The sequence below is a fragment of the Megascapheus bottae genome, chromosome 1, assembly GCF_031878675.1.
Source record: "Megascapheus bottae isolate mThoBot1 chromosome 1, mThoBot2.hap1, whole genome shotgun sequence".
Taxonomy (NCBI): Eukaryota; Metazoa; Chordata; class Mammalia; order Rodentia; family Geomyidae; genus Megascapheus; species Megascapheus bottae.
In genome coordinates this window covers 6,467,324-6,479,939 of record NC_143509.1, presented here as the reverse complement: position 1 = coordinate 6,479,939, position 12,616 = coordinate 6,467,324, and the positions used below count along the sequence as shown (strand labels likewise).

The 12,616-nt window shown below is 40.1% G+C and overlaps 1 non-coding gene and 1 pseudogene across 1 annotated transcript; both read right to left on the bottom strand.

Moving 5' to 3' along the window:
• Positions 1–510: 510 nt before the first annotated feature.
• On the bottom strand, positions 511–4,100 carry LOC150068183 (olfactory receptor 7E24-like; annotated as a pseudogene).
• Positions 4,101–9,649: 5,549 nt separating this feature from the next.
• LOC150068182 (U6 spliceosomal RNA) lies at positions 9,650–9,756 on the bottom strand. The gene has a single exon (XR_016538636.1). It is a non-coding gene; the product is annotated as a U6 spliceosomal RNA (small nuclear RNA).
• Between the last annotated feature and the right edge of the window lie 2,860 nt (positions 9,757–12,616).

Below are 12,616 nucleotides of genomic sequence, written 5' to 3'. Positions count from 1 at the left end.
ACAACAATCACTCATTATATGGCTTTTGTTTCTATATCCTGGAGGTCTTTCATTTAGTGTCATTCTATATGGCCTTATGTATCTAGGTTTTGTTCTATTGTAGATCTCTGCTAGGAGAGCCAAAGGTTTCTACTGATTATGACAAATGAGGGAAACCATTGAGCCTATGTTCCTTTGTGTCTGGCTTACTTCACTTAATATAATTTTTTTCTAAGTCTTTCTATTTCTTCCATGAAATTCTTAGAGTCTAAAATACCATTGTAATTTTGTTCTGTGCACATTCTATTTACACCAATTGCATTGAGAGCCTCACAGACACTACTGATCTGTAGAAAAACCATTTATTCTCCTGAAATGAATCTTTGCATCTGTCTATAAATACTCAGTCTCCAGACTCCTAAGGCTCTTAACTACTGTGCAACGAGGGAACAAGCTGGGGAATTAATTAGCCAATTACTCTTCACATTTTCCATATGGAAGAAGAAGCAGAGAGCTGCCTAATTCTTCCAGTTAGTTAAGTGTCCTACCCAAGTCCTGGGTTCCGAGGATCCTGCTGCCCAGCCTCCTCAGAGTCCTGCTAATGTCCCTGTTCCTCAGGCTGTAGATGAAGGGGTTCAGCATGGGGGAGACCACTGTGTACATCACCGAGGCCACCATGAGCTTCTTGGAGCCATGGAACATAGTGGAACCACAGTATGCACCAAGCAAGGTGCCATAGAAAAAGCAAACCACCGACAGATGAGCCCCACACGTGGAAAAGGCTTTGTGCCTACCACTTTCTGTGGGGATCCTGAGGATGGAAGAGATAATTTAGTAGTAAGAGTAAAGGATCCCTGAAAGAGGAAATAGCCCAAAGATGACAGTAGTTACATATATGAACAAGTTATTTGTAAGGGAACCAGAACAGGACAGTTTAAATATTGGAGAAGCATCACAGAAGTAATTTGGGATTTCCACAGTTTTAAAGCAAGTGAATTGTAAGATCAATATATTGTGTGACTGGGAATCCAGAAAACTAAACAGAGCATACACCAGTACTAAGATGCGACAGCAGCGAGGGTTCAAGAGGACCGGGTAGTGCAGGGGGTGACAGATGGCCACAAAGCCGTCATAGGCCATGACAGTCAGAAGCATGTCATCCATGCAGCCAAAAAAGAGGAAGAAAGACATCTAGGTGATGCAGCCCCCATAGGAGATGGCTCTGCTGTGATTCTGGATGTTCACCAGCATCTTGGGGACCGTAGTAGAAGTGAAGCAGATGTCAGCCAAGGAGAGGTTACAGAGGAAGAAGTACACGGCGGTGTGGAGATGAGGGTCAGAGCTGACGGCCAGGATGATGAGCAGATTTCCCAGCACAGTGGTCAAATACATGAACAGGAAGATCCCAAAGAGGACTGGTTGTAGTTCAGGGTCATCTGAGAGTTCCAAGAGATAGAACTCAGAGACTGTGGTTAGATTTTCTGCTTTGAGATCACTTGGACAGCTGCTTAAAACAGAAATGTCATTAGAAAAACAAAATGTGTGTCCAGGAATGCTCAACTGTTCATACCTGATATCCAAATATTTATAAGTTTAAATGTGTAATATACTTGATGTGCAGTGTACTTAGAAATATTTCTCTGTTATGGCAATCCCCCACTTCCAGCCTCTTCTCACCCAGAAGTTTGCCTATCATCCTGTCCTAATGGTGAACAGCATTGTTAGAAATCACAGAACAATTTTTAAATGGGGTTGTTGTTTCTTGGACGGTTTACTTTGGGGAGGTTTAATTTGTTGAGCTCTAGAGAGACTTATCCGAAGAAGAAATAAGAATAGCCAGTAGACACATGAAGAGATGTTCTCCATCTCTGGCTATAAAAGAAATGCAAATCAAAACAACTTTGAGATTCCACCTCACTCCAGTTAGAATGGCCATGACCAAGACATGTAATAACAACAGATGCTGGCAGGTATGGGTCCAGAAGGGAACACTACTACACTGTTGGTTGGAGTGCAAATGTGTTGAGCCACTGTAGAGAGCAGTATGGAGAGTCCTCAGAGGGCTAAACATACAGCTTCCCTGTGACCCAGCAATCCCACTTGTGGGCATCTACCCAAATGTCCATAAACAAGGCCTCAGTAAATCTACCACCACAACCAGGGTCACTCAGCATTATGTACCATAGCTAAGATATGGAACCAACCGAGAAGCCCCTCAATCAATGAACAGATCAAGCAAATTTGCCTCATATACATAACTGAATTCTATGAACCATGAGAAAGAATGGCATCAACCCATTCTTAAGGAAATGGAAAGGCCTAGAATAATCATATTAAGTGAAGCGAGCCAGACCCAAAGAACCGTAGGCTGCATGGTTTCCCTCATTTGTGATAATTAGTACATGTCTAGGATTTTCCAAGTAGAGGATCACAATAGCTCAAATCTATGTGCATATGACCATATAGGATGATGCTAAGGTCAATGAACTCGAGGATATGGAAACAAGAGGGTTGTCTTCATGATTTTAATATAGTATGTGAAGGTATTTCTTGTTTCTAATGCCTCCCCCATTATGATTTTTCCCTTCTTGTCACTGAATCTGATTATGGTACCTGGTGAATTGTATAAGTATATATATGTACTTGAATTAGGAAAGGGAAGCAAAACAACAAAATGGTGAGACAAAGGACAAAGGATAACCCCATGTAACAGTAACACACACAAGACCATGTGTTGAAAATGCACTCTACAACTGGGGATGTGGACAGAGGGAAAGTGGGAGAAAAACATGAGTGGGCTTAACAATGTCCAACAAGAAATGTACTCACTAGATTACGTATGTAACTGTAACTCCTCTGTACATTATCCTGGCTATAAAATGAAATGGAAAAGGGAGAAGGGATAGTAATGTACTTACCTAAATTAATTTTTTTAAGAAATCCAAAAACAGAACAGAAATATGAGCTACAGCATGTTGATATGATACTACAGCTTACTCATGTCTTGAGTCAAGAACAGATTCATTGAAGATCATTCTCATAAGAATCATCTAAAGGATACAGTTCCATCACTTATAATGCATTCACAATGAGGCAGCTATAAACATAGTCGAATTTTACCATTCTGAGAAAAAATTCAGACCCCTGAACAGTCACTCCTTATTTCACTGCAACCCCAGGCAGACATATATCTACTTCTGGTCCCCCTGGACTTGCCTATTCTGGTATTATGGCATTTTCAGGAAAATGGGTGGACCTGGAAATGTGCTATTGAGGAGAGTAAGTCAGGCTCAGAGACAAAGAACACTTGTGTTCTCTCAGACATGGCTGTTAGATGTCACTTATCAACATGCAATGATCAACATGTCAGTGCACCTATACACAAAGTGAGTAAAGTTTGAGGGGTAGGAGAGGATTCTGAGGGTGTCAACTCCTGGATCACCTAAGCTACAGATTAATAAAAATGAACATCAGAAAGCAAAAACAGCTACTTAAAATATATATATGTGTGTGTGTGTGTGTGTGTGTGTGTGTGTGTGTGTGTGTGTGTGTGTATCCCTTCCTGTTTCCAGTGGCTCCTGCCTGCAATTGTGAGATCTGAGGAAGGCAGTTCCCAGTCAGCCTGAGCAAGAATGTCCATAAGACTCTTACCTCCGAGGAACCACCTAAACAGCTGGAAATGGTACTAACTATGGCTTGGGTGGTAAAGGGCCAACTTTGATCAAAACACCTTCAGGACATCTTCCAGACCATGGGTAAAAGGTCTGAAATCAGTGCAGGCATGCATGCACACAAACAAACACACAGGGAGGAAGTTGAAGCATATGAAGTGAAAAAAAATGACATAAAACTGAGCTCAGAAGTGAGCACAGGGTAACATGTCAACCGTGGATCATTGTTGTGTGGTGTTCTTGTCACCAACAGTAGCAGCAGCAGTAGAAGCATCATCACCGTACATTTCCTCCTCCTCTTCCTCCTTCTCATCATTATCAGCATCACCATCATCATCATCATCCTCTCAGTCAAGCTGTCCTCATGATCCACAAAACACACCTCCAAAGCCCTTCTCAGACATCCACTCTCAGCACTCACTCGCTTAAGCCGCCTCTCTCTTCAGCCATGACCCAGGTGGACAGATCTGAGGACCTCAGACCTGCTGTGCAGCACCAGTTCAGCCTCTGGCCTCAGGGTGGATGTGAAGACACCATGGAAGCAGAGCTTGGGGATACTGACAAGGAGGAGGCAGATGGAGGAGCAGGGTCCTGCATGCAGGAGAGTGAAGGGCAGAGAACACAGGCTTCCCCTCCACTTCTAGATGGCCTTGGAGGATTGAGGCCCACAGCTCCCAATTAACTAAATTGAGCACATCAATGTCAAGTCTCTGTGGACATTTCAAACAGAGAGCTGAGATGACATAAAGGAAATCCATGCTAGGTTCAAGATTCTCTGTCTATCCAGATGATTAATATACTAAAACGTCTATCACCTATGCTTATCTGATGGACAGGTGGCATGGACTTTCACAGTCCTTATAATTGATCTCCAAACTGGGGTGACTTTTAATAAATTTTCATTGTTCTCTATCCATACCATATATCTTCAGAAACATCATGATTCCATCTTCAAAGTTTATATTTTTTATAATTTATTTTGTTTTATTATTCATATAAACATTTGTTCAAATATTTCCTTTTCTTCCCACCCACAAATACATACAGCAAACATTCCGTGATTTAAGGTTATCATTACAATACAAACCCTGATATTACAAATACAATACAGGTGAAGAGTTGAGAAGTTGGGTATTAATTTTCCAGATCTGCCCATTCCCTTACAAAATGTACAATATCATTTTTTCTGATGTGAGTATAGAATTTCATTGTCCATATAGACCACATTTTCTTGATCCATTCATCCACTGAGGGGTATTTCGGTTGACTGCATATCTTGGATAAGTAAACAATGCTTCAATGAAAATGGTGTTACTGGCAGTTGCAGTGGGGAAATGTTTGTAGTGTATTTTTATCAAATGGCCCAGAGTGGGAATGCTTGGTCACAGGGACTCTCTGTCCAGTCTTTTGAGGAATCTCCACAGCTTTTCAGAAATTTTACCAACAACATAGAAATGTCCCCTTCTGGCCACATCCCCACCAGCACCTGTGATTACCAGTTTTCTTCATAATGGTCATCTAACTGAGGTTTGGTGGAATCTCAAGGTATTTTTTAAAATTTTTATTGTAATTAATAAAAGGGTTACATGATATTTGCCTGATAGAAGGTGCATTAATTCACATACATTGATACCCTTTCACATGTCTTGGTACCCTTTCCCCTCCCCCGCACCGTCCCCCCATCTTGCTTTTCCCCCATTCCCTATCCAATTTCAAATAACCAAATACAAATAAATTCAATATATCAAATAACAAAGTGAGATACTGTAACAATATGAGATACCCAAGGGACAGCAAAGGTGATGAGAGATAACATAGTTCATTAAGGACAACAATCATTCATTATATGGCTTTTGTTTCAATATCCTGGAGGTCCTTTCAATTAGCTTCATACTACATGGCCTTAGGTATCAAGGTTTTGCTCTATTGCAGATCTCTGGTAGTAGAGCCCAAGGTTTCTACTGACTATGACAAATGAGGGAAACCATTGAGCCTAAGTTCCTTTGAGTCTGGCTTACTTCACTTAATATGATTTTTTGTAAGTCTTTCCATTTCCTAACAAATGGGTCGCTGTCATTTTTTTCTGACAGCAGCATAGAATTCAATTGTGTACAAATACCACAACTTGTTAATCCACTCATCAACTGAGGGACATCTAGGTTGGTTCCATATCTTTGCTATGGTGAATAGTGCTGCAATGAACATTGTTGTGCTAGTGGATTTCGTATGCCCTAGATTCTGGATGGTTGGGTAAATGACAAGTAGTGGAATTGCTGGGTCATAGGGGAATTCTATGTTTAGCCTTTGAGGCACTGCCATACTGCTTTCCATAGTGGTTGAATGAGTTTGTACTCCCACCAACAGTGTAGTAGTGATCCCTGCTAGTCACATCCCCTCCAGCATCTGTTACTATTCGTTTTCCTGATCCTGGCCATTCTATCCGGAGTGAGGTGGAATCTTAGAGTTGTTTTGATTTGCATTTCTTTTATGACCAGGGATGTTGAGCATTTCTTCATGTGTCTATAGGCCATATTTGTTTCTTGTTCATAGAAGGCTCTCTTTAAGTCTTTGGCCCATTTTTTAATGGGATGGTTGTTACTTTGGAGATTAGTTTTGGAGTGATTCAATTTTTTGAGTTGTTGATATATTTTAGATATGAGGCCTTTGTCCATTGTTTGGTTGGTGAAGATCTTCTCCCACTCTGTAGGCTTCCGAATTAATTTACTAGCTATGTCCTTTGCCATAAAGCTCTGGAGAAACTAGGAATCCAGGGAACATTCCTCAATATAATAAAGGCTGTGTATGACAAACCCACTGCTAGCATTACACTTAATGGTGAAAATGTAAAGCCATTCCCTCTAAAATCAGGAACGAGACAAGGATGCCCACTCTCTCCACTCCTCCTTAACATACTATTAGAATTCCTAGCCAGTGCAATAAGGCAAGAAGCAAGCATAAAGGGGATCCAGGTAGGGAAAGAGGAAGTAAAATTATCCCTCTTTGCAGATGACATGATTCTGTATTTAAAGAATCCTATAGACTCTGCTCCCAAGCTCCTTGAGCTGATTCAAAACTTTGGAAGGATAGCAGGGTATAAAATTAACCCTCAAAAATCAACTTCCTTCCTTTACGCCAACAGTGAGAGGAAGGAGGCAATAATCAGGAAAGCAACTCCTTTCACCATAGCCTCAAAGAAAATAAAGTATCTAGGAATTAGCTTAACTAAGAATGTAAAGGACCTTTTTGATGAAAACTTTAAAACCCTGAAAAAGGAAATTAAAGCAGAACTAAGGAAATGGAAAAACCTCCCATGCTCCTGGATTGGAAGAATCAACATTGTGAAAATGACAGTCTTGCCAAGGGCTATCTACAAATTCATCGCAATACCCATTATTATCCCAAAGGCATTCTTTAAAGAAACAGAAGAGGCAATTCAAAATTTCATATGGAATAATAAAAGACCCCGTATAGCAAAAACACTTCTTAGCAGAAAGAACAGCCCTGGAGAAATTTCAATTCCAAACTGTAGACTCTGTTACAGGACTATAATTATCAAAACAGCTTGTTACTGGCACAAGAACAGGCCTGAAGACCAATGGAATAGAACTGAGGTCCCAGATATTAAACCACAGACCTATGACCACCTAATCTTTGACAAGGGAGCCAAAAAAATAGAATGGAAGAAAGACAGCCTCTTCAACAAGTTGTGCTGGCAGAACTTGTTAAGCACCTGCAGAAAACTAAAGTTGGATCCTTCTTTGTCAATATGCACTAGAATTAATTCGAAATGGATCAAAGAACTAGAGATAAAACTGGCACACTGAAAATTTTACAAGAAGGCTTCCTTGGCCCAGGTCGAATCTTTCTTAATAAGGACCAAAAATCACAAAAATCTCAAGATTTATTGATTTGCATTTTTTTTCAGTCCTGGGCCTTGAACTCGGGGCCTTGGCACTGTCCTTAGACACTTTTTACTCAAGCACTCTGCCATTTGAGCCACACTGCCTCTTCCAGCTTTTTCTATGGATGTGGTACCAAAGGACTTGAATCCAGGGCTTTGTGCATGGGAGGTGACCACTCTAAAACGAGGCTACCCTCCCAGCCCCACTTCCTACTTTTTCCGGGCATGTGGCACTGAGCAGTTGAATCCAGGGCTCTATGCATGCTAGCTAAGCCCTCTAATATCAGATTAACATTTGTCCATTGAATAGCACATTCACCGTTACCATACCTCTGCTGTGGTGACTAGTGCAGGAATTCCCTTGGATGTAAGAGATGTTGTGGCAGATCCTAAGCAGATGGCAGGGAAATGAGGTAGAGCCTAAAGCTTTATGCTTCTCATATGAGGAAGGAAAGAAGTTGTTTTCCGATACACAACAAATCTATATAGGGATCTAGAAATGGACATCCTTATGTGTTGGAGAAAGACAACAAGACTCTGACCTTCAATTAAACACCAAAAAAGTTGAAAGGAGTTATGTCTCAATGAAAGCAGTGGTAGCCTTGACAAAAAGAAAAAAAAATCAGGAACAGGGTAAGGTCCAGAGTTCAAGACCCAGAAAAAAGGATTGTAGTGCTAAATTCCAGAAATCTTAACAGCTTTAGTTATGAAATCTCACCACTTGAGATCTCTCAATCTCAGTGACTTCTTTCTTTTCCATTTCTCAAAATATTATTATGGTTAAATAGTTGTACCAGAGGATTCAACTTGTCATGTTTATTTATGGGCTCTGTAATCAAAGTCATTTATTCCACAGTTCTTATAGACTCTCTCATGCCCTACCAATCCCCTCACTTTGTCTGGATCCCTTTCCACATATGTACATGAGCAAATGCAGTCATGATATTCTTTTGAACTCAGGGTCTGGGTGCTGTCCCTGTTGCTTGTTTTGAACCATGACCCTCAGATCTCAGCCTCCGGAGTAGCTAGGATGACAGGCATAAAACACCATCACACAGCTTTATTTCCCTTCAGCTTTTCCTGATTTTTTAACTATTCTGAGCACATTTTATTTTGTTTATTACAATTTCAATAAATAATCAAAACCCCAACTATGTATCAAATATACCTGTAGCACCACTATACATTACAACAAAAAATAAAAAGATAAATTTGTAAAAAGTGGACACAAACAGATCATTTTTGTTTTGGTAGCACTGGTGTTTGAACCCAGGGCTTCCTGATTTCTTGGCAAATGATATAAAACGTGCTTTCTTTGTTTTTAGTAATTTACAGATGGGATCTAGGACTTTCGGGGTTTTTTTAAAGAACTTATTAATGTTGATTTTTATATCATATTTTAAATGACAAGTTTAACAAACAAGTGCTCAAGGAGGGAATGTCTCTTTACAATTACTGAGACTTAGTATGTAGAACTTAATCAAAATTAGGCTAAGGGTTTGCATGTCATAGAAACATTAATTTAAGAAATAAGACATTATGTCTATAGAGTCATAAGTTTTTATGTCTATATAGTTATGTTTATATTTCCATTACCATGTCCATAGCTTTGTGTGTGCAGTTATTGAGTCCTTGTTCTTGTACTCTTTGGATTTAATAGCCACATATTAGGGATACTAGGTGCCTTTTGTTCCTTACATCTTGACTTGTCTGACTCAACATGATTCTCTCTAGGTTCATCCATTTCCCTGTGAATGCCATTGTTTTATCTTGTCTGTTGGCTCTGTAGAATTCCATTGTGTATATATACCACATTTTCTGTATCCATTCATCTGCAGTAGGGCATCTGGGTTGTTTCCATTGCCTGGCTATTGTGAATAGTGTAGAGATGAACATAGCTGAGCAGGTGTCCTTGTAATATCTTGGGTCATGATGTTTAGGATAGATGCCCAGAGTGGTATGGCAGGATCGTAGGGAAGGTCTATTTTCAGTTCTTTAAGAAACCTCCACACTGCTTTCCAGAGTGGCTGAACTAGTCTGCATTCCCACCAGCAGTGTAATAGGGTTCCTTTTTCTCCACAACCCCGCCAGCAACTGTGAAAATATGGAAGGCTTCACGAATTTGCATGTCATCCTTGCACAGGGGCCATGCTAATCTTCTCTGTATTGTTCCAATTTCAGTATATGTGCTGCCAAAGCAAGCACGATCTAGGACTCTTTAATTCACAGGTCTGACCAGATGCTTATATCTCAGGGATGAGCCTCTAACTGCCTGCTCATAAAAGCAAGGTGGAAGATTTTTGTTTTTTGCTTGCTGCTTTGCATCTTGGTTTGTACTATTCCTGGGGTTTGAACTCAGGATGTGGACACTTTCCCTGATTTTTTTCCTCAGGGCTATTTTTCTGCTTCTTGAGCCATAGCTTGAGTTTTTGCTCTGTGTGTGTGTTGTAATTGAATTTAAAACTCATACGTGATGACGGGAGGGAAGAACTTGGACACTGGGAAGGTAGGAATTACATTATCCAGAATGAAATGCACTCTTCGCCTGACTTATGTAATGGTAGCCCATTTAAATAACACATTTAAAATAACAAAAGTCATCAGGGGAAAAATTAAGGCACTAGTTTATAATTTTTAAATTAACTCAAGCTAAAGGGCAGAATGGGATAGCTGGCTACAAAATAACATGTTCTGACTTCAAAGTCTGTCCAATAGTATTGAAGTAAAATGTACATATTACAAAATTTGCCACTCAATCCTTGCAACATTCTTTGTTGGGCCTAACATCTGTAAACATTCATCATTCTTTACAAACTAACAATTTAAACATTACAAAGATATATTCCTCCTTAAGGAATCCATCCTGACATAGCCAGAATGGTTTTCCACTGCTAATGGATTGTACTAATTAAACTAGATGCATACAGTATTCAGACAGGTAGAATTTATAGGACTATATGCTGAAGTTTCTTGCTTCTGTTCATGATGAGTGGGTAATTCAGGGGGTGACAGATGGCCACAAAGCGGTCATAGGCCATGGCAGTAAGATGCAAAATATCCATATAACCAAAAATGAGAAAAATAGACATCTGTGTGAGGCAGCCCACATAGGAGATGGCTCTGCTGTGAGTCTGGATGTCCACCAGCCTCATGGGAACTGTGGTGGAGGTGAAGCCAATGTCAGCTAAGGACAGGTTGGAGAGGAAGAAGTACATGGGAGTGTGGAGGTTGGGGTCAGAGGTGACAGCCAGGATGATGAGCAGATTTCCGACCACAGTGATCAGGTACATGGACAGGAAGAGCCCAAAGAGCATGGGTTGTAGCTCAGGGTGATCTGAGAGTCGCAGGAAATTGTGAGATGTGAAATTGTGAGATGTGTGTTAGATTACACATCTCTGCATTAGTTGGAGATCTTCTATATAAAGAGAGAGCAATACTTAATGAAGAAGTCAGAATTCAACAATCATTCTGAACTCAAATATGCACAGTTCATAACAACATTCTGTCCGATGCTTTTCAGTTATCACAAACCCAATCATCCTAGATTTTTTTCTTTCTCATTGATTCCCTTTCATGTATTCATTTTAAATACTCAACTATGTTAGGACATTACAGGAAGTGTTTTCTGATCACAGGAAATACAGCTTACTCTATTTCACAAGTGTGATTTTTTAATCTGTGAAATTCATTTTCATCCAATCTGTAAAGAAGCATGCCTACATGCTTCATTTTATGATTCGGAAATAGTGAATAGGGCCATGGTGAAAAATTCAAATTGTCCTACTTATGAAAACTCTGTAAATATACAGAGCTGCATGATCCAAAGCAATTTCACATTGAGATTCCAGGACTAGAAAATCCTCTACCGTGTCTGCAATACCGCAGGAGATTTCTTCATCCTTGCTTTTTTCTAAGTTTCATCTTTGTTTCCTTCCATCCCCCCTTTTTCTCTCTGTCTTTCTCTTTCTCTGTCTGTCTTTCTCTGTCTCTGTCTCTCTGTCTGTCTCTCTGTATCTGTTTCTGTCTTTCTGTATCTCTCTCTGTGTCTTTGTCTCTCTCTCTCTCTCTCTCTCTCTCTCTCTCTCTCTCTCTCTCTCTCTTTCTCTCTCTCTTTCTCTCTCTCTCTCCATCTGACTTTGTGTCCGTGTGTGTCCTAGGATTCTGACTCTGGGCCGGGGTACTGACCTTGAGGCTTTCCTGCCCAAAGGAAAGCTCAAACACTTGAGTAAGAAACTCCACTTTTGGCTTCCTGGTAGCTAATTGGAGATGAGAGCTCACAGGTTTTGCTGCTCACGCTGGGTCTGAACCTCTATCCACAGAACTCAGCCTATTGAGTAGCTAGGATTCCAGGTATGAGGCACCAGGGCTTGGACTGTAGCATAATTTAAAAAAAACGCAAACTCTTCAGTCTCATACATATAAATAAATCAAGATCACCAATATGACATCTACTTCTTCCTGAAGTAATTTCAGGAATTGAGGAATTTTCTCACAGTGGAGCAAGGGATTCCTGGGATGTAGGCAATGTTGGTTGACATTTAGTTACTGAGTTTCTTCCATTTCAGTCATCTATCTGATTATTGCACTTCCTATACTGGTTGCTAGCTGTGACCCTGGTGGCTGTTTTGTTATCAGTCAATAATCCCCTAGAGAAGAAATTAGTGTTCTCTTTCTGGAAGTCAGAGAGAGATGAGACAAATGTCCAGATTCTCACTGGAGAACTAACAAAGCCTATCACAACACTTTCCAGTATTTAATATTTGGTGACAATAGACAAATAGAAAGTTAGTTTCACACCGTTTTTTTAATCTAAGCATCTACCACCACTTCCATAAAATTGAGTGTTCAGTCATATCCGGTTAGATAACTAGACAGACTGCAGTAAACAATAAGAGATTTTAAGTAAGAATCCTGTGACCTTCTATAGAACACATTAATATTTTTTTACATTCTTCACTACTGCTATTCCCGGGACTCCTCTAACAGGATACCAAATTACTGGATTGTCTTCATTATATTCATTATGTAGAAGCAGTCCTTGCAGCTGTTTTGCTCTTTAGTTAGG